Consider the following 21,912-nt stretch of genomic DNA (forward strand, 5'->3'; position numbering starts at 1 on the left):
AGTCATCCCCGCTACTTGTGTACTGGTGTGTTAACATCCTCCACTCCCACTGCTACTGGCCAGTCATCCCCGCTACTTGTGTACTGGTGTGTTAACATCCTCCACTCCCACTGCTACTGGCCAGTCATCCCCGCTACTTGTGTACTGGTGTGTTAACATCCTCCACTCCCACTGCTACTGGCCAGTCATCCCCGCTACTTGTGTACTGGTGTGTTAACATCCTCCACTCCCACTGCTACTGGCCAGTCATCCCCGCTACTTGTGTACTGGTGTGTTAACATCCTCCACTCCCACTGCTACTGGCCAGTCATCCACACTACTTGTGTACTGGTGTGTTAACATCCTCCACTCCCGCTGCTACTGGCCAGTCATCCCCACTACTTGTGTACTGGTGTGTTAACATCCTCCACTCCCACTGCTACTGGCCAGTCATCCCCACTACTTGTGTACTGGTGTGTTAACATCCTCCACTCCCACTGCTACTGGCCAGTCATCCCCGCTACTTAGATACTGGTAGGTTCAAATCCTCCACTGTGGTCATGTCGTGTTTATCATAATTTTCTTCCAACTGATCATAAAGTATTTCGTCTTCCTTTGGTGTCTCTGCAGGAGGCATGTACACGTGTCAGTTTTCCTGGTATTTTCTTACAATTTTCAATCAGTTAAAACAGCTACAAACTTTATCAACACAGGGTTAAAAAAGCTTTAACAAGGAGCAAGACACCACCGCCTGCTTTATTTCCCTCATCCTGACTGTAGACAATATCCACACAGGTTGTCATAAGACAAGGACCCGGGCTAGGCTAGCACCTGGCCAGTCATAAACAATAATAAGAAAATCCCGATAGACGATGACTTGAGGTTGTGGGTGGAGCGGCAGGTTGTACTGACCTGATACATATATTGTTTGGTTGTTGTTGTTTTCCCTGGCTCTCTCTTCATCACCACACTGACAAGAATCCAGCAATAAACTCTTCCCAGGTTCTCCATCTGGTGTAAGGTGTTGTCAACACTAACCCCCTGGACCTGGACCTCGGCCGGGTTAACCCTACCAACACTTACGGTATATTGTGATGGTCGACCACTTGGCTTTGCAAGTAATGAATTACAGATTTACTTAACCTGAGACACGATTATTGATTACCATAGAATGTGTATGATACAAATTTACCTTCCTCTTGAACTTCCATCAAAAATACACGAAATAAACAGAGTGTAATCATTCCACACCGATAATAGATGTGTCCCAGAAATCCTAGTGCCCAGGATACAGGTATGTATGAACCGTCAGACCGCCAGGAATTATGTATCTGGCAATGAAATTTCTGTTTTGAAAAATATTTGTATGAAATATGAGAAAGTCCTCACAGTCATCAACATAATCAGATCAACAACCAGTGTGTTGCTGTAGGTATTTCATTTGTACTAAGCATTGGCAAGAAATGCAAATGTTGCATATAAATCCACTGTATCATAAATGCAGTTTTTCATTAGACTTAAATGATTTTTGAGCTGAGCTCTTCAAAATTAAATGATCAAAGAATAGAGTATTGACCCTAAGTCCCTCTTTATATTTCATGGTACTGAAAACTCATAGGAAGATATGAACTTTTTTCTGTATAAACAAGACATCCACACACATAAACATTCTGTCTCATATAAAATGAGACTTACATTCTGTTTCCTTACAAACATTGTACCATAATTTTACTTTCACTCGTGTTTACCTTTAATTACCTATGTTTACACACATCATAAAACACACTAACAACCTTCTGTAACTCCTCTCCACTCTCAGCAAATAACACAGTACCATCCGTAAACAGGCTTCTCTAGCTAACATACCTCATTACCAAACTCCATCTCTGCACACCTTTCTCTAGTTTTGCTTTCTTCTCTCTTATCATTCCAACCATAAATATGTTGACAAACTACGGTAACAACACACAGCCCTGCCTGCCTCACACCCATATCTTGGTCAAAACATTCGTTCAACTCTCCATCCAATCGGACACATGCATTCCTCCTAGGATTTGTTCAGTTTGGTAAGCTAAATAGAACTTCTAAATCTATTGTCTCTTGTCAGGATGGCCGAGTGGTTTAAGGCGCTGCATTCAGGTGGCAGTCCAGTCTTCCGGGCCTGGGTTCGTATCTTATTCCTGATAAACGTTTTTCCTTTTTTCCATAAAACATGACTAGCCCAGAGACAGCAAGAACCAACAGAGCAGGGTTGGTTGGGACACAAGATATACACTAATCCCTGGGATGTTTCCATCCAATGGAAAATGAAAAACATACAATTAGAAAAACTTATTTTTTCCCGAAAACATGTTCACTTATATTCACTTAATGGTTACGAAAACTAAACAATATACACCAAGATGAGTATAGGTTCAAAATACTGTTACAAGGACAGATCAAGACTAAATCATGGTTCGTGGAGTTTAACTCTTTTAGCTTAGTGTAACACCGGTATGTGGTATATTTAGGCCATATTGTCTTGTTATATTAGGAAGAGGCAACTGTATTGAATGTTTTACCGTTATTAGTATTATAGTACAGTATTATTTATTATAATTACATCATTATTATTACTATTATTATCATCAATATTATTGTTATTATCATTATTATTATTATTATTATCATTATTGTCATTATTATTATTATTATTATTATTATTATTATTATTATTATTATTATTATTATTATTATTATTATTATTATCATTATTATTATCATTATTATTATTATTATTATCATTACTATTATTATTATAATTAATATTATTATCATTATCATTATTATTATAATTATTATTATTATCATCACCATTATTGGCATCATCATTATTATCATGTATCGTTATTATCATCATTATCATTATTATTATTATTATCAATATCATTATCATTAGTATCATTGTTATCATTATCATAATCATTATGATTATTATTATCATTAGGTATAATATATCTGGTACTGAAGGATACGGTATGCTGGTTATCAAGTGGGAAGTTAGATATGGTATGGATTGTCATTTAACTTGTAGGTTAGTAGGGAGTATGTTGTGTACCTAACGTGTGTTGTTGGGCATTATAATCGTCCGATAACGATAATGATTAAATCTTATTTCCTGATCTTATCAGTTTTAAAACCAGATATATGAAATATCTTTCGTTGACCATATTTTTGTCTACAGTTCAGAATGTACATGTGTGGTCTTAAGATTTAGGTGACTAAGTATTGGAATTCACTGGCAGGTGTGGTACACATTATCACCGAGCCTGAGTCTCAAAGATCAAGGTCATGGGTTCGAATCTCCAACATTCAGTATGTTCATCCAACGTTATAGTGAAGATCTTGACGATGAATTAGGATTTTGACGTCATCTGAAAGCGATGGGTCAAAGATCAGTGATTTTAGGAGTTTAGTGAGATAGTATTGAAGTGGAGAGTGTAGTGGCTGAGGCCAAGGACCAGTGGTGTCCAGAGAGTAGTGAAGATAATGACCCTTGTCCTGCCCCATTAGGTCAGGTCAAATGGCACTTAACGAAGTAGCGAGTTAGAGTCAAGAACAGAGGCAAGTATTTTGGGAACAAGTGAGTGAGTGTGTCAGCAGTTATGATGTAAGAGACCAGGTATTAGTGATGGTGATTTAAATGTGAAGGTAAGTAATGTGGCAGTGGAGGGTATAACTGAGGTGCATGGAAATGGTGAACAACTTGTGTTGTGTGTGTGTAAAGGACTGGTGACCGGGAATACCTGGTTTGTAAAATGTGATATACATAAATATACGTATGTGAGTAGGAGAGATGGCCAGTGGGCATGACTGGATTACATGTTAATTGAAAGACGTGTAAAAGAAAGACTTTTGGATGTAAATGTGCTGAAAGGGGCTGCTGGAGGCGACAGTGGAGACGACAGTGAAGATCTGAAGAGGTTTTCGAAAAAGAGGAAACAATGTCGGGGAGAAGAGGTGGCGAGAGGAAGTGAACTTGGAAAAGAGACTTGTGTGAAGAAATACCAAGAGAGATTGAGTGCCACATACACTCTTACTGTGTAAATATCCCTTTCTATGATATGACGTAAAGATGTTGATGAACAGAGGAGTTGGGATATGACATGAAAAAGTTGGAGAATAAATGAAGGAAAGATTGAGATATACAGATGACTGGCGGACCGCCATGATGGTTTTCAATCTAGCTAGCTGGATTATTATTTATAAGTTGTGTTTAGTTGTAGGTCCAAGTTTGTTGTCAGGATATAATGTTGACTGCCAGTGAGTACCTGGCTGGCGCGGGTGCCACAAGACTGGGTCAAGTGTAGTGTAAGTGTGGTCTAGGGATGGTGTGTGTACCACTTGTAGATGATGGGCCGCATCATGACCTGCCGGTTATAACATCTTGACCAACACCTCCTGCTGCTGCTACACTTGCAACTCTCCTTTTCTAAGACCATTTTTATGCTTCATGTAACTTTGTCTTTTTTAAATTATTCTAAAGCTATAACTACAAAATTATTTTTACTATGTAGTCTCTGTGAAAATATACTCTGAAAGCACATCGCTGTCGTCTTCCAGGCATTGCCCATCTGATACAATAATTGGTGACAGGTGACAGTTGATATAGAACGGTTGTGGCCAGTGTGACCACGTGGGGTTTGTAACTGGCTGAGGCCAGCGTGACTACGTGGGCTTGTGACTAGTTGAGGTCAGCGTGACCACGTGGGGCTTGTGACTGGTTGAGGTCAGCGTGACCATGTGGGGCTTGTGACTGGTTGAGGCCAGCGTGACCACGTGGGGCTTGTGACTGGTTGTGGCCAGCGTGACCACGTGGGGCTTGTGACTGGTTAAGGCCGGTGTGACCAGGTGGGGCTTGTGACTGGTTGAGGCCAGCGTGACAACGTGGGGCTTGTGACTGGTTGAGGCCAGCGTGACCATGTGGGGCTGTGACTGGTTGAGGCCAGCGTGACAACGTGGGGTTGTGACTGGTTGAGGCCAGCGTGACCAGGTGGCGCTTGTGATTAGTTGAGGCCAGCGTGACCACGTGGGCCTTGTGACTGGTTGAGGCCAGCGTGACCATGTGGGGCTGTGACTGGTTGAGGCCAGCGTGACCAAGTGGCGCTTGTGATTGGTTGAGGCCAGCCTGACCACGGAGGGGGGGGGGGGTTGTAACTGGTTGCGGCCAGCGTGACCACGTGGGGCTTGTGACTGATTGCGGCCAGCGTGACCACGTGGGGCTTGTGACTGGTTGAGGCCAGTGTGACCACTAGGGTTGTGACTGGTTTAGGCCAGCGTGACGACTTGGGGCTTGTGACTGGTCTTAATAAGGCCAGTGTGACCACGTGGGGCTTGTGATTGGTTCAAGCCAGCGTGACCACGTGGGGCTTTTGACTGGTTAAGGCCAGCGTGACCACGTGGGGTTGTGACTGGTTGAGGCCAGCGTGACCACGTGGGGTTGTGACTGGTTGAGGCCAGCGTGACCACGCGGGGCTTTTGACTAGTTGAGGGCAGGATGACTACATAGGGTTGTGACTTGTTGAGGCCAGCGTGACCACGTGGGCTTTTGACTGATTAGGCCAGCGTGACCACTGGGGTTGTGACTGGTTGAGGCCAGCGTGACCACGTGGGGTTGTGACTAGTTGAGGCTAGCGTGACCACTGGGGTTGTGACTGGTTGAGGCCAGTGTGATCACGTGGGGTTGTGACTGGTTGAGGCTAGTGTGACCACGTGGGGTTGTGACTGGTTGAGGCCAGCGTGACCACGTGGGGTTGTTACTGGTTGAGGCCAGCGTGACCACGTGGGGTTGTGACTGGTTGAGGCCAGTGTGATCACGTGGGGTTGTGACTTGTTGAGGCTAGTGTGACCACGTGGAGTTGTGACTGGTTGAGGCCAGCGTGACCACGTGGGGTTGTGACTGGATGAGGCTAGCGTGACCACGTGGGGTTGTAACTGGTTGAGGCCAGAGTGACCACGTGGGGCTTGTGACTGGTTGAGGCCAGAGTGACCACGTGGGGTTGTGACTGGTTGAGGCCAGCGTGACCACGTGGAGTTGTGACTGGGGTGTTGATGTGCTGTGGTCGGCGTTCACAAGGTCGTTATCTTAGTATTTCAGGAACGGAGGAAGATCCACAGTGGACGTTTTACAAACACAATGTTGAATCATCACAACTTTTACCGAATCTGATTGAAATCAATGAATGAAATATTTCAAATATGAAAAAATAAGACAAAAGAAAAAGAACGTTTATTAATTCTTTCATTTTTTTACGATTATCTGAAATAATTGCAAGATACTCCAACCTTAGTAACAGTTTCTCTTTGTCTCATTTTTTTTTTTTTTTTCTTTTATACTTTGTCGCTGTCTCCCGCGTTTGCGAGGTAGCGCAAGGAAACAGACGAAAGAAATGGCCCAACCCCCCCCCCCCCCCCATACACATGTACATACACACACCCACACACGCAAATATACATACCTACACAGCTTTCCATGGTTTACCCCAGACGCTTCACATGCCTTGATTCAATCCACTGACAGCACGTCAACCCCTGTATACCACATCGCTCCAATTCACTCTATTCCTTGCCCTCCTTTCACCCTCCTGCATGTTCAGGCCCCGATCACACAAAATCTTTTTCACTCCATCTTTCCACCTCCAATTTGGTCTCCCTCTTCTCCTCGTTCCCTCCACCTCCGACACATATATCCTCTTGGTCAATCTTTCCTCACTCATTCTCTCCATGTGCCCAAACCATTTCAAAACACCCTCTTCTGCTCTCTCAACCACGCTCTTTTTATTTCCACACATCTCTCTTACCCTTACGTTACTTACTCGATCAAACCACCTCACACCACACATTGTCCTCAAACATCTCATTTCCAGCACATCCATCCTCCTGCGCACAACTCTATCCATAGCCCACGCCTCGCAACCATACAGCATTGTTGGAACCACTATTCCTTCAAACATACCCATTTTTGCTTTCCGAGATAATGTTCTCGACTTCCACACATTTTTCAAGGCTCCCAAAATTTTCGCCCCCTCCCCCACCGTATGATCCACTTCCGCTTCCATGGTTCCATCCGCTGACAGATCCACTCCCAGATATCTAAAACACTTCACTTCCTCCAGTTTTTCTCCATTCAAACTCACCTCCCAATTGACTTGACCCTCAACCCTACTGTACCTAATAACCTTGCTCTTATTCACATTTACTCTTAACTTTCTTCTTCCACACACTTTACCAAACTCAGTCACCAGCTTCTGCAGTTTCTCACATGAATCAGCCACCAGCGCTGTATCATCAGCGAACAACAACTGACTCACTTCCCAAGCTCTCTCATCCCCAACAGACTTCATACTTGCCCCTCTTTCCAGGACTCTTACATTTACCTCCCTAACAACCCCATCCATAAACAAATTAAACAACCATGGAGACATCACACACCCCTGCCGCAAACCTACATTCACTGAGAACCAATCACTTTCCTCTCTTCCTACACGTACACATGCCTTACATCCTCGATAAAAACTTTTCACTGCTTCTAACAACTTTCCTCCCACACCATATATTCTTAATACCTTCCACAGAGCATCTCTATCAACTCTATCATATGCCTTCTCCAGATCCATAAATGTCTCATGTAGTCATAAAATCCCTACCTGTCTTTACCATGAATGGAAATGATCAATGAATCATTACATTTACTTTGACTCCAATTGTCTCTTCCATCATTTATATATAATGAAATTTGTTCATAGAAATTAAAGGTCAGAGGAGGATAGATAGTTCTACTTTTTCATGACTAATGGTGTTGTTCATTGACAATATGCTGTACTTACCTAAGTTTATACGTATTACAGTAACGATATGAGAAGTTGATGATATTCCAGGTAAAGGTACAGATTACATCAGTAAACATACCTCTTACATAACTAACCCTGCCTGCCACCTGTGAGAGAAAGAAACTCTCATGATCTTAATGTGTTCATTTGGAAGGATTCTAATGCCTGGTATCAAGGAAATGATATGCATACTGTAATACAGTGATCAATATTGTACGTCATAATGTAAGTGGTGTGTGACTAACTCTAGCTGTAATATTACCTGTTCATTCTTGCTACTAACACCAAGTTGTCTGTTAGTCTTATTACGTACATTAATATACTGTTGTCTTGGCTTTACATCTCTACTAATGATGACACCTAGATCCTTCTCCTGCCTTGATAGTTTTATTTCCACATCTTAAGATGATACTGTAGTTTGCCTGCTATGTGTACACAGTGTAAACATATGTCTACGGTGAATATCACTGGCCATTGTACACTGACGTTGTTCAGCAATGTAGACCCAGGAGAGAACCTTAGACACCATTACGGTATTTTGTGATGGACGAAAACTTGTCCCAATACAAGAAAAAATAATTACACCTTTACTGAGTCTGAGAACCTATCATTGATTGTCATAGAATCCGGATGTAAAATGTATATTGTTACCGGATTTCTATAGAAAGTACGTGGGACATTGTATTTAAGCAAATTATCTAATACGATAATGAATGAAATCCCATAACTTTTCTGTAGCACAGGATACAGAAATGTATGTAACGTGAAACCGGTAAAATTAACATATCTAACATAAAGATTTCTATTTTGCAGATAACATATATGTTTTACATGTAGAAATCAGTAATATCTTCAACAACCTAAACATAATACCATCAAATTTTATATTACAAGGTTTTCATCCGGCTTTTACCCATTAGAACGATATTGCCCACAGAAAAGTGATGTAGTTATTATCATCACAAGGTTTACAAGGTTTTAAACAAGTTATGAGTTTATATTCTTCAAAACTTTAGTACGATCCTTTATGTATACTTTGTAAAATAGACCTGTTTATTTTACTGTGATGAACACTGATTAAAAAACTATCCACGTGTTACTTAGAAATATCATTTATGAATTAAACTAAAGTATTTTTCAGAGAAAATCTATATTGATATAAAAAAGCAACAATCAATCAAGTTTGATAAACTAGAGTTCATTAAATGACAAATAAGAATATGATATGTGAATTTCAACAATTTTATTAACATCACAAAACGAAATACATAACCCAAATAATATAAATCATCAAAAGTTATAAAAAAGAAGCCCTCTCATGACGTAAGCACTTATGGTGTCGGCGGAATCCGGTAACACCTCTTGAATAGCATGTGGAAGACGGAGTAGAGTGGCTAGTGTCAGAAGCATGTTCCCCACTTCAACTGACTAATGATATGTTAAGGATAAAGGCAACACAAACCACATACATCGATTGTAAGGATGGAATCAAGGATGAAACATCTATAACTAGAAAGGTTAAAGATACAAAGATGATGAAATACCTTTACCCGGGATCAGTAGCACCTGTGGCAATGGACACACCTTTGTAATGCTTGATCACTTACAACTGATCAACTTTGATACGAAAGTCTTAGGTATTGTCCCTCAAGAAAACTTTTTATGAATATTCATAAAACACATATACATATGTTAGATATACGTCATCTCTAGAATATATCTTTACCCGGGACGTGTAACACTTGTGTGGATAGACACAGCTTTGTAATGCATGATCCATTACACGAAATGAACTTCACTAACGAAGAGTTATACAACGCGTCGTTGGAGAACATTAATCAAATACCTATACAGCATTTTTATGTAAGATAAGAGGCATTTCATGAGAGTAAACATAAAAAATGATGATGAAAGAAAAGGTAGGTAGAGGTAAATATTTTGTTAAAAGATGAAATACTCCTGCCTTAAACCATCTCCTTATATTTCATTTTCACTTAGATACCCACATGATAATGCATCCTGTTCTTTATAATCATAAATGTTTATTTTTTGATACGTTTTATCATTTCTTATATAACATTAAGGATTCAGGCTTAAAGATCTTGGTTCTGAACAACCATTATAATGCAACACAATACATAATTATGATAAACAAATCATTCATTACAATGACCATTATGTTTTACCAGATTCTTTAAGTCCTCAGTCACGTTTGTTAATATCGGTGCTGTTTCCTGTGGGGCCGGGTAGCGCCAGAAATGGATGAAGGCAAGCAAGTATGTATGTGTATATGTCATACATAAGATAAACAATTATCCTTGTTTCAGGAAAGCATCTTGGTTGTGCGATTAATTTCATTTTTCTCTTCAATAATGAATATCACCATGGTATAGTGAAGATATGCTTGATATGATCCTGTAAGCGCTAGCAGGCCAAAAACATCTTCAAGTAATGTAAAGTGTGTAGTGAAGATGGCTCTTAACCTGACCCGTGAGTGAACAGGATGGCAATGTGATACTATCAAGGGAAACAATGTCGGCGTTTTGGTTTATTAATAAGAAATGTAATCATTCCTTTAACACAGTTACCAATCCCCGCCAGTGGCATAATTATCACTTTCATGAATAAATTCACTGTAATTTTGATCACTGTCATCTTTACCATCCATAACATACAATTATATCACCAATCTAACTTATGTATTATCATCACTGTACATTACGTACAATACAGCAGTAGTGATCTATCGTGTGTGATAAAAAAGATGGTGACGTCTTTCCCATACACATATCATTATCAAATATTTACCTTACTCTACATAGCACACTACACTTCCCTATCAAAACACACGCCTCTTCCTGTCTTCAAGGTTATCATAACTACCCTATATTTTAACAGGATTAACCTTGATATGCTCATATTCATGCCTACCAAAAGTATTATCGTAACTACTCGAGACAATACAAAAACATAACTACAACCATACGAAGTTTACAACCATACTATATTACCTATCTCGGATATCAAGAGAACATGTCATCAACAATCTCTCACTAAAACAAAAACAGATCATCCATCATCATGTGCATTGTGCACAAAAACGTTCATCGTGTCCTGCCAAAGATTGGATCAACAAAACCTAAGGAAATGCTTCTCATGCTCCTGGACCGGCTCCCATGGCGCAGTGGATCCACCTGGTCATTGGTTACCCTCCCATATTTTGCACCGGCATTGTTGTACCTTGTGGGTATGTGCAGGCGTGTGTTTCTCTCATGTCTTCGTAAGGGTGTTCGCCTGGCACTTTACACCATCTGGGTCATTGTAGTCACCTGCTTCGTTCTCGAACAGGAGTTCTTGAGCCTGATGGACCCACTGGTTGTGAGCGCAATAAGATGGCTCGTAGGTCTTGTGCGGAGAGTTGTGAGGAATATCGTGCGGGAACTCATATTCCAGGTGACTATGTTCCTCTTAGTGTTCATCATCCTCGTGAGAATGGTGGTGGAGGAGGTAATGGTTCCTATCATTAGAACGGTTGACTACGCTGTGCAGGTCACACAGAAAGTCCATAGAATATTCTTGGATGAGATAGTTGTGGTACTTGTCGTGGAGGTGGCAAAGATGATGCTCACTGGCATTCGTGTACTCATCGTAAAGATGGTCACAAAGGTCAGCATCTCTGTATGGTCAGTTGTGTTCAGAGAAGCAGTGCACTTGGAGACTATGGCACAATCATTACCAACAACACCTTTAAGAATCCTCTCTCTCCTCGGGGCCTCATCGAGGAAGTCTTCATCGTTGCAGCACTCAGTTTGATTTTCTGTTGTAGGCTGTTGGCTGGAGGCGCCGTTGTAGTAACAGTTTTGGTCCTGCGCACACTGGTAACCGCTGCCATAGTACTTCTTCATCCAGCAATTTACCTGATTCAAATGACGTCGAAATTGGGTAAATACGTAGTAACCTTTGTTAAAGTGGTCCACAGCAGAAAAGTGTGTGTTGAAACGGTTTGGACATATGGAGATAATGAGTGAGGAAAGATTGCCAGGGCATGTGAAGCGTCTGGGGTAAACCATGGAAAGGTCTGTGAGGCCTTGATGTGTGAAGGGAGCTATGGTTTCGGTGCATTACACAAGACAGCTAGAGACTGAGTGTGAACGAATGTGGCCTTTGTTGTGTATTCCTGCCACTGTCTCGCTGTCTGAGTATGAATGCGCTGAAATATATATGTACGCATAAGCTGTTATTATTATCATTATCATTATTATTATTATTATTATTATTATTATTATTATTATTATTATTATTATTATTATTATTATTATTATTATTATTATTATTATTATTATTATTGTTATTAGTATTATTATTATTATTATCATTATCATTATCATATCATTACTATTATAATTGTCATTACTATTATCGCTATTATTATCATTATTACTATTATTCTTGCTTTGAAGAATGTATGTGAGAAACGCTTAGAAATACAGATGGACTTTTAGGTAGCATTTATGGATCTGGAGAAGGAATAGGATAAGGTGGATACAGATCCTCTGTGGAAGGCAAGTTGCTAGAAGCAGTTAAAAGTTTTTACAAAGGATGTAAGGCATGTGTACGTGTAGGAAGAGAGGAAAGTGATTGGTTCCTAGTGATTGTCTGTTTGCATCAGGGGTGCGTGGGCTCTCCATGGTAGTTAAATTTGTTTATGGATGGGGTAGTTAGGGAGGTGAATGCAAGAGTTTTGGAGAGAGGGGCTAGTATGCGGTCTGTTGTGGATGAGAGGGCGTGGGAAGTGAGTAAGTTGTTGTTCACTGATAATACAGCGCTGGCGGCTGATTCGGGTGTGAAACTGCAGAAGCTGGTGACTGAGCTTGGTAAAGTGTGTGAAAGAAAAAAGCTGAGAGTAAATGTGAATAAGAGCAAGGTTATTAGGTTCAGTGGGGTTGAGGGGCAAGTTAATTGGAAGGTAAGTTTGAATGGAGAAAAGTGATGAAAGTGAAGTGTTGTAGATATCTGGGAGTGGACTTGACAGCGGATGGAACGATGGAAGCGGAAGCGAGTCATTGGTTGAGGGAGAGAGCGAAGGTTCTGGGAGCGTTGAAGAATGTGTATGCTGGAGGGAAAGAATATCATCTCGAAAAGGAAAAATGAGTATGTTTGAAGGAATAGTGGTTCCAACAATGTTCTGTAGTTGCGAGGCGTGGGCTATAGATAGGGGTTTTGCGGAGAAGGTTGGATGTGTAGGAAATGAGATGTTTGAGGGCAATATGTGATGTGAGGTGGTTTGATTAAGTAATGAAAGGGTAAGAGAGATGTGTGGTAATAAAAAGAGTATGGTTGAGAGAACAGAAGAGGGTGTATTGAAATGGTTTCGTCACATGGAGAGAATGAGTGAGGAAATATTGACAAAGAGGATATATGTGTCAATGTTAAAAGGAATGAGGAGAAGTGGGAGACCAAATTGGAGGCGGAAGGATTAAGTGTAAAAAGATTTTGAGCGGTCATTTTCATATACGGCGGGGTTGCGATGGGAATGGTTAAAGGCAGCAGGTATGGATATGTACATGGGTATATACGTATATGTTTGTGTATGTATTTGTTTGTCTACGTTGAAATGTATAGGTATGTATATGTGCGTGTGTGGACGTGTATGTATGTCTATGTGTATGTGGGTGGGTTGGTGCCATTCTTTCGTCTGTTTCCTTGAACTACCTTCTAACGCGGGAGACAGCGACTTAGTATATAAGATTATCTGGTGGAGGCAATGGTGAAGATCTGTAGGGATTTTCAGAAAAGAAGAATGTTGGGGTGAAGAGAGTGGTGCGCTAGATGAGACTGGTGAATATGTTATGTACTTCAAAATGTTACAGAAGACTTAAGGAATTTGATGAAACATAATGTTGTTCTGATAGATTATTTGTTTATAAGGACTATATATTGTGTTGAACTTGGTTGTTTAAACCAATGCGTTTCAGCTAGAATCAGTAAAGATTATAAGAAATTCAAATAAGGTGATAAAAACAAATCTATATTATCATAAACAACAGAACATTTTCTCCTCTGGGGATTTAAAAGAAAAACAACACGAGAGCTAGTTTAAGGCAGGAGTATCTCATTTTCGTAACAAACTATATACTATTACGTCCCTTTTCTATCATAAATCTTATGTTCACTTTCAACAAATGTCTTGTATCTATAATAAAAATTCGGTATAGAGATTTGTTGAATGTCCTCCAGCGAGGCGTTGTATGAGTCTTCGTTAGTGAAGTTCATTTCGTGTAATGGATCATGCATTACAAAGTTGTGTCTATCCACACAAGTGTTACACGTCCCGGGTGAAGATATTTCCTAGAGATGGCGTCTATCTAACACAGATATGTCTTTTATAGACATTTGTAAAGCATTCTTCTGAGGGACAATACCTAACACTTTCGTATTAAAGTTGATCAGTTGTAAGTGATCAAGCATTACAAAGGTGTGTCCATTGCCACAGGTGCTACTGATCCCGGGTAAAGGTATTTCACCATCTTTGTTTCCTCAACACTTCTAGTTATATATGTTTCATCCTTGATGTGATCCTTACAATGAGTATTCATGGTTTGTAATTCTCTTCATCCTTATCATAGCAATAATCAGCTGAAGTGCAGAATACTTAAATGAAACTGACTACTTTATTCTGTTTGAGACATAATGCTATGAAAGGTGTTACCGGACTCCACCCGTAAGTGGCTATGATTCACATTCTGGCTTCATGACCTTTAGGTGATAGCCCTTAAATCCAACCACATATATACATCCTGTTATACAACTGATGTTACTGTCTGACGTATGTATGGTGTGGCTTGATGACCTTACTTGCTGATGGCTAATATCAACTGTTATCATCTTGCATATTGTGTTATTTGTTTGCTTTTCCGTACGTTACAGATTCTGGTTTAACGAACTTTACTTGTTGATAGCTGTAAATTCAGAGATAATAAAACATGCTTACGTGTTACAGAGGCCGTATGATAAGGGCCCGAGCCAGGCAAGGACCTGACGAATCTGTAAACAAGACATGACCTGTTAGGCAAGATGAAAACGGCTGTGTAGAAGCGAGGACCCGTAATAGAAGAAGAAGAAGAAGAAGAAGAAGAAGAAGAAGAAGAAGAAGAAGAAGAAGAAGAAGAACAACAACAACAACAACAACATCAGCAACAACAACAACAAAACTGTCAGGTGAAGACCTAGGTAATCTGACACAAATCATAACTGCTAAGAGAAGACTTGGTGAACATAACAATAACATAATTGTAGAGAAAATAATACTTTCTGAGAACATGGTGATGTAAGACATGTCAAGCGCAGACTTGGAGACTCTCACAGCAGATAATCAATTTGATCATATTCAGAATACATGATTATGTATCCAGGTTTCATGATGATTCAGCAACGGATAACAATTGTATACAGTAACTTACAAACATTGTTTCTCATGACAGAAGATGATCCAGCCTTTACACACGACCAACTACAGACATCACTGAGCTCCGGCACGTTGAACTCTCCACTAACTACCAGGAACCCTCCTCCTCCTTCTGACGATCCCGAGAACATTGTGTGTTGACCACCCGACACCCACCCACCCCACACCTCCTGTATACGTAAGGCTGGTCAACAGTAGACGGTCTCCTCCCAACACCGGTCACGAGCACTCTTACCTGAGTGACGAAGGCCGCCGTAGCCAGTGAGGTGGTACAGGGTCTGTGTCTTCACCTGTTGCTTATGTTTACCAGGTGTGGTCGGGCAGGCAGGCAGGGGAGGTGGCCTGGGTAAACAGCCTTAGTTAGGTGTTTGTTCTTGACTCCAGCCAAATCTTGCCACCGCCGGCCGGACGTACCAGGTGACACACATCATTTGGGGCACCAAGAAGTTTCCCGGGATGTCAAAAAAGGAGAAAAAGTCATCGTTAACCTTTTCAAACGAAGAACTTTAGCAGAGTGTGATATAGCGGCTTCAAATTGAAGATTGATTTCCAAAAGCAAACTGATAAAAATAGAGAGAAAAAAAATCCATTTTTTCTTGATATTATATGAACTACTTAAGAGTTACTCGAACCATATCAAAGGTGTTTGTGTTTGAACTATTGCGATAATGTCACCACTTGTCTTTTTCATAAACTGAACTAATCTATTGAGTCATTATCTTCTACTTCCCTAACATTCACCAAACGATTGGTTCAAAATATTGTAACATGTAGGAATTGATAGAAAAATGAAACTGTCTTTTTGTTAGAAAATCATCAAACATGTAAAAAAAGAAAATATAAACTTGGAATATTTTCGAATATTCGTTGACGTTAGATAGATTCCTCTCCAAATTATATCAACCTAATCCAAGTCAGATATCAGATTACGTATAAATGAATATACAAAGGAATTCATACAACAACATAACACTGAGACCTTCCGAAGCTGCCTGTAATGATGTAAAAGATCAGAAGGTCATAGATCAGTTTACCAAATAGCCTCCTAGCTTCGTCTCTTTGATGTATATCAACTGACTTATATTTCTCTCTTGTATCTCCCCTGATGATGTGATTATTACACGAAAGTAAACTTTGTTTCATTTCTCTGTGGACTCATAGGAATATATATATATATATATATATATATATATATATATATATATATATATATATATATATATATATATATATATATATATATTTTTTTTTTTTTTTCTTATACTTTGTCGCTGTCTCCCGCGTTTGCGAGGTAGCGCAAGGAAACAGACGAAAGAAATGGCCCAACCCACCCCCATACACATGTATATACATACGTCCACACACGCAAATATACATACCTACATAGCTTTCCATGGTTTACCCCAGACGCTTCACATGCCTTGACTCAATCCACTGACAGCACGTCAACCCCGGTATACCACATCGCTCCAATTCACTCTATTCCTTGCCCTCCTTTCACCCTCCTGCATGTTCAGGCCCCGATCACACAAAATCTTTTTCACTCCATCTTTCCACCTCCAATTTGGTCTCCCTCTTCTCCTTGCTCCCTCCACCTCCGACACATATATCCTCTTGGTCAATCTTTCCTCACTCATCCTCTCCTGTGCCCAAACCACTTCAAAACACCCTCTTCTGCTCTCTCACCACGCTCTTTTTATTTCCACACATCTCACTTACCCTTACGTTACTCACTCGATCAAACCACCTCACACCACACATTGTCCTCAAACATCTCATTTCCAGCACATCCATCCTCCTGCGCACAACTCTATCCATAGCCCACGCCTCGCAACCATACAACATTGTTGGAACCACTATTCCTTCAAACATACCCATTTTTGCTTTCCGAGATAATGTTCTCGACTTCCACACATTCTTCAAGGACCCCAGAATTTTCGCCCCCTCCCCCACCCTATGATCCACTTCTGCTTCCATGGTTCCATCCGCTGCCAGATCCACTCCCAGATATCTAAAACACTTCACTTCCTCCAGTTTTTCTCCATTCAAACTCACCTCCCAATTGACTTGACCCTCAACCCTACTGTACCTAATAACCTTGCTCTTATTCACATTTACTCTTAACTTTCTTCTTCCACACACTTTACCAAACTCAGTCACCAGCTTCTGCAGTTTCTCACATGAATCAGCCACCAGCGCTGTATCATCAGCGAACAACAACTGACTCACTTCCCAAGCTCTCTCATCCACAACAGACTTCATACTTGCCCCTCTTTCCAAAACTCTTGCATTTACCTCCCTAACAACCCCATCCATAAACAAATTAAACAACCATGGAGACATCACACACCCCTGCCGCAAACCTACATTCACTGAGAACCAATCACTTTCCTCTCTTCCTACACGTACACATGCCTTACATCCTCGATAAAAACTTTTCACTGCTTCTAACAACTTTCCTCCCACACCATATATTCTTAATACCTTCCACAGAGCATCTCTATCAACTCTATCATATGCCTTCTCCAGATCCATAAATGCTACATACAAATCCATTTGCTTTTCTAAGTATTTCTCACATACATTCTTCAAAGCAAACACCTGATCCACACATCCTCTACCACTTCTGAAACCACACTGCTCTTCCCCAATCTGATGCTCTGTACATGCCTTCACCCTCTCAATCAATACCCTCCCATATAATTTACCGGGAATACTCAACAAACTTATACCTCTGTAATTTGAGCACTCACTCTTATCCCCTTTGCCTTTGTACAATGGCACTATGCACGCATTCCGCCAATCCTCAGGCACCTCACCATGAGTCATACATACATTAAATAACCTTACCAACCAGTCAACAATACATTCACCCCCTTTTTTAATAAATTCCACTGCAATACCATCCAAACCTGCTGCCTTGCCGGCTTTCATCTTCCGCAAAGCTTTCACTACCTCTTCTCTGTTTACCAAATCATTTTCCCTAACCCTCTCACTTTGCACACCACCTCGACCAAAACACCCTATATCTGCCACTCTATCATCAAACACATTCAACAAACCTTCAAAATACTCACTCCATCTCCTTCTCACATCACCACTACTTGTTATCACCTCCCCATTTGCGCCCTTCACTGAAGTTCCCATTTGCTCCCTTGTCTTACGCACTTTATTTACCTCCTTCCAGAACATCTTTTTATTCTCCCTAAAATTTAATGATACTCTCTCACCCCAACTCTCATCCGCCCTCTTTTTCACCTCTTGCACCTTTCTCTTGACCTCCTGTCTCTTTCTTTTATACATCTCCCACTCAATTGCATTTTTTCCCTGCAAAAATCGTCCAAATGCCTCTCTCTTCTCTTTCACTAATACTCTTACTTCTTCATCCCACCACTCACTACCCTTTCTAATCAACCCACCTCCCACTCTTCTCATGCCACAAGCATCTTTTGCGCAATCCATCACTGATTCCCTAAATACATCCCATTCCTCCCCCACTCCCCTTGCTTCCATTGTTCTCACCTTTTTCCATTCTGTACTCAGTCTCTCCTGGTACTTCCTCACACAGGTCTCCTTCTCAAGCTCACTTACTCTCACCACCCTCTTCACCCCAACATTCACTCTTCTTTTCTGAAAACCCATACAAATCTTCACCTTAGCCTCCACAAGATAATGATCAGACATCCCTCCAGTTGCACCTCTCAGCACATTAACATCCAAAAGTCTCTCTTTCGCACGCCTGTCAATTAACACGTAATCCAATAACGCTCTCTGGCCATCTCTCCTACTTACATAAGTATACTTATGTATATCTCGCTTTTTAAACCAGGTATTCCCAATCATCAGTCCTTTTTCAGCACATAAATCTACAAGCTCTTCACCATTTCCATTTACAACACTGAACACCCCATGTATACCAATTATTCCCTCAACTGCCACATTACTCACCTTTGCATTCAAATCACCCATCACTATAACCCGGTCTCGTGCATCAAAACCACTAACACACTCATTCAGCTGCTCCCAAAACACTTGCCTCTCTTGATCTTTCTTCTCATGCCCAGGTGCATATGCACCAATAATCACCCACCTCTCTCCATCAACTTTCAGTTTTACCCATATTAATCGAGAATTTACTTTCTTACACTCTATCACATACTGCCACAACTCGTGTTTCAGGAGTATTGCTACTCCTTCCCTTGCTCTTGTCCTCTCACTAACCCCTGACTTTACTCCCCAGACATTCCCAAACTACTCTTCCCCTTTACCCTTGAGCTTCGTTTCACTCAGAGCCAAAACATCCAGGTTCCTTTCCTCAAACATACTACCTATCTCTCCTTTTTTCACATCTTGGTTACATCCACACACATTTAGGCACCCCACTCTGAGCCTTCGAGGAGGATGAGCACTCCCCGCGTGACTCCTTCTTCTGTTTCCCATTTTATATATATATATTTTTTTTTTTTTTTGCTTTGTCGCTGTCTCCCGCGTTTGCGAGGTAGCGCAAGGAAACAGACGAAAGAAATGGCCCAACCCACCCCCATACACATGTATATACATACGTCCACACACGCAAATATACATACCTACACAGCTTTCCATGGTTTACCCCAGACGCTTCACATGCCTTGATTAAATCCACTGACAGCACGTCAATCCCGGTATACCACATCGCTCCAATTCACTCTATTCCTTGCCCTCCTTTCACCCTCCTGCATGTTCAGGCCCCGATCACACAAAATCTTTTTCACTCCATCTTTCCACCTCCAATTTGGTCTCCCTCTTCTCCTTGTTCCCTCCACCTCCGACACATATATCCTCTTGGTCAATCTTTCCTCACTCATTCTCTCCATGTGCCCAAACCATTTCAAAATACCCTCTTCTGCTCTCTCAACCACGCTCTTTTTATTTCCACACATCTCTCTTACCCTTACGTTACTTACTCGATCAAACCACCTCACACCACACATTGTCCTCAAACATCTCATTTCCAGCACATCCATCCTCCTGCACACAACTCTATCCATAGCCCACGTCTCGCAACCATACAACATTGTTGGAACCACTATTCCTTCAAACATACCCATTTTTGCTTTCCGAGATAATGTTCTCGACTTCCACACATTCTTCAAGGCTCCCAGAATTTTCGCCCCCTCCCCCACCCTATGATCCACTTCCGCTTCCATGGTTCCATCCGCTGCCAGATCCACTCCCAGATATCTAAAACACTTCACTTCCTCCAGTTTTTCTCCATTCAAACTCACCTCCCAATTGACTTGACCCTCAACCCTACTGTACCTAATAACCTTGCTCTTATTCACATTTACTCTTAACTTTCTTCTTTCACACACTTTACCAAACTCAGTCACCAGCTTCTGCAGTTTCTCACATGAATCAGCCACCAGCGCTGTATCATCAGCGAACAACAACTGACTCACTTCCCAAGCTCTCTCATCCACAACAGACTTCATACTTGCCCCTCTTTCCAAAACTCTTGCATTCACCTCCCTAACAACCCCATCCATAAACAAATTAAACAACCATGGGGACATCACCCACCCCTGCCGCAAACCTACATTCACTGAGAACCAATCACTTTCCTCTCTTCCTACACGTACACATGCCTTACATCCTCGATAAAAACTTTTCACTGAATCTAACAACTTTCCTCCCACACCATATATTCTTAATACCTTCCACAGAGCATCTCTATCAACTCTATCATATATATATATATATATATATATATATATATATATATATATATATATATATATATATATATATATATATATATATATATATATATATATATATATATATATATATATATATATATATATATATATATATATATATATATATATATATATATATATATATATATATATATATATATATATATATATATATATATATATATATATATATATATATATATATATATATATATATATATATATATATATATATTGTATGGGTTTTCAGAAAAGAAGAGTGAATGTTGGGGTGAAGAGGGTGGTGAGAGTAAGTGAGCTTGGGAAGGACACTTGTGTGAGGAAGTACCAGGAGAGACTGAGTACAGAATGGAAAAAGGTGAGAACAATGGAAGTAAGGGGAGTGGGGGAGGAATGGGATGTATTTAGGGAATCAGTGATGGATTGCGCAAAAGATGCTTGTGGCATGAGAAGAGTGGGAGATGGGTTGATTAGAAAGGGTAGTGAGTGGTGGGATGAAGAAGTAAGATTATTAGTGAAAGAGAAGAGAGAGGATTTTGGACGATTTTTGCAGGGATTAAATGCAATTGAGTGGGAGATGTATGAAAGAAAGAGACGGGAGGTCAAGAGAAAGGTGCAAGAGGTGAAAAAAGAGGGCAAATGAGAGTTGGGTTGAGAGAGTATCATTAAATTTTAGGGAGAATAAAAAGATGTTCTGAAAGGAGGTAAATAAAGTGCGTAAGACAAGGGAGCAAATGGGAACTTCAGTGAAGGGCGCAAATGGGGAGGTGATAACAAGTAGTGGTGATGTGAGAAGGAGATGGAGTGAGTATTTTGAAGGTTTGTTGAATGTGTTTGATGATAGAGTGGCAGATATAGGGTG

General features: G+C 40.6%; 1 long non-coding RNA gene across 1 annotated transcript; it reads left to right on the forward strand.

Moving 5' to 3' along the window:
* Positions 1–2,085: 2,085 nt before the first annotated feature.
* LOC139748657 (uncharacterized) lies at positions 2,086–16,427 on the forward strand. Its single transcript, XR_011712789.1, has 3 exons — positions 2,086–2,144; positions 14,848–15,065; positions 15,329–16,427. It is a non-coding gene; the product is annotated as an uncharacterized lncRNA (long non-coding RNA).
* Positions 16,428–21,912: the final 5,485 nt, after the last annotated feature.

The sequence above is a fragment of the Panulirus ornatus genome, chromosome 5 (genome assembly GCF_036320965.1).
Source record: "Panulirus ornatus isolate Po-2019 chromosome 5, ASM3632096v1, whole genome shotgun sequence".
Lineage (NCBI taxonomy): Eukaryota > Metazoa > Arthropoda > Malacostraca > Decapoda > Palinuridae > Panulirus > Panulirus ornatus.